The sequence below is a fragment of the Zerene cesonia genome, chromosome 19, assembly GCF_012273895.1.
Source record: "Zerene cesonia ecotype Mississippi chromosome 19, Zerene_cesonia_1.1, whole genome shotgun sequence".
NCBI classification, from domain to species: domain Eukaryota; kingdom Metazoa; phylum Arthropoda; class Insecta; order Lepidoptera; family Pieridae; genus Zerene; species Zerene cesonia.
The window spans coordinates 3,284,608-3,287,004 of NC_052120.1; positions in this window are offsets into that span (position 1 = coordinate 3,284,608).

Below are 2,397 nucleotides of genomic sequence, written 5' to 3' on the forward strand. Positions count from 1 at the left end.
CTAAGTTATATAAGGTGAAGATCAATCATAAGAGATTTAGCTGGTATTAAATGTAGACCATCCACACATTCACAATCCGTCCCAAAATAGATGTAGCACAGATCTTTAAAAGTAGCATAATTTCAGCAGCGTACAGCCTCTCTGTTATTTCTATTGGGAAACAATAAACTTACACAACGCCTACGATCATATGTATTTATACTCTTTTCCTCAATTAAGATTAGAGATTGAGATATCTTCTAAGCTTCCCTTGGGGATGTAAAACATTGTCTAAAAATATACATCAACCATTGCTGAGATAAAGGTAATAAGCAACTATTATGAAGTCTATTTTATCATAATAATTGGCGATAATTATAATTCTAATAAAATATAACTCTGTTAATGAAAATCTCTTGAGTCTTTTTAAAGATTTCTGTGGAATTTGATTAAATTAAAAAATCGTTCGATACGTTTTGGGACGAAACAAGCTTAGAATCTATTCCTTTACTTGAGTCTATGAATTTCTCATGAAACACACTTTCGCTTAGTGAAACGGGGAAAATGTTAAGAAAATGACTCTATCAATCTAAATTGGGCTGTAATAGTGATTAATTTGATCTCTCAAGGGCGGATAAATACAACAGAAGCAGTTAATTCAACATTGTAATTCAGCTTCTTAACTTAAAACATATAAACTTGTCTTCATCTTTACATCTACCAATTAATACGATTGCAAGATTGCTTAAATATTAATTTATAATTGCCAAGAGTTTTAGAAAAATACTTAAATAATTAAATATAGTTTCCATCTTCTTTTATCTTACAAAATTGGATAGATGTTAAATAATATACATGGTTCTTGTTATTCTTTTGTAATAACATAGCTTTAAAATTAATCTATTATATGACATTAAGCCGAAGTGACTCATACAAGGGTGGAATCAACCCACAATAGGCTAATCAGGCCTTGATTTACGCAACTTCTAAGAAACCTGTTTGTCCATATAAAAATACTGACTGGCTTGCAATTGTACCGGTATGACTCATCAAGTGTCCCCTTGCATGTCTTTAGCATCCACCCCTGATAAGGGAACAAATTTAAATGGGAAATGTGGAAATGGCTCACGCTATTGTCCAATACCCCAGGGGGAGATATCGAGGGTCCTTTATCAGAGAATTGTGGATTTTACATGTAGCAACCTCCTCTAATGCCGTTAATAAATTCCTGTCGTTTAATTCTTGGATTGATATGCTGGTTGACTTTACTTCAAATGTATGTGTAACGTGCTTAGGCAATAATATAATACTATTGAAGCGTTGCGCTTTGAAAGAGTTATGGTAGGTACAAATTATGCAAGATTGAATGTCTAAAATGAATTCATCTGTAGTGTGGGTATGTAGATGATATAATTAAATTGTATTTAACTGTTGTGCGTTTATTAGGATAAAGAAAACGACTTATCTACTAGTAATTGATTTTAAATACTCTATGCTAAAATATGTTAACTCATGCCTGTATATTATATATATATACTTCTAATTTACATTACATCTGCCTTTTATGTAGGGATTTATTATTTAGTCTTAAACTAATCTAAATTGCTTTTGTAAGAGAATTAAATACATTAAGTATATGGGTATGAAATATGAATAGACACAAATTTAAAAATTTGGAAACACTGATGGAAAAACGCGATTTCATTATTTTTAATTTAAAAATTATTTTTCTACAGGCAACCTGTCGCTAATCCACTGCATGCTTCCTCAACATTCATTTAAAATTTATTTCATCAAAAACATATACGTGCAGAAATGAGCAGTGGGATCTTAGGCTACAACAAAAAATACACAAATTTATGAAAAATGAACGGTAAAGCTCTTGCTCATTTTCATTTTATAATATAGCTTCTGACCCGAGCTACAAACTGAAAGTAACCTATTTAATAAAAGCACTTAGTTAATATTATTGATTTCTTTGTACTTTTATTATACGTAGGTATGCTTTTAAATAACTTGAATATTTTTATATCTTTAAAAACATAAACTACCATAGTTATTTATTTTCAGAAAAAAAATGAACGAAAATATACAACCTCATTTCAACAATTAGTAGTTTTTTTTTCTGTAACATTTATTATGGATCTGACTATACTATCAAATAGCGTAGGTACAAAGTATAAAATCGTCGATCGGTGGTAATATTTTAACAGTTATTTTTATATTATCAAGATAATAATCTCTTGTGTCAAAGGTTACTAGCTTCATATATTACCATATAAAACCCTGAGTTATTCAGTAGTTATAATACAGTTAGTATTTATTTTCATTACAGACATCAGTCATTAGACGATCGAGCTGATAAAGCCAATTAAATATCACTTTTCTGTCTTTCTTATTCGAAATTTTTTATTCTTT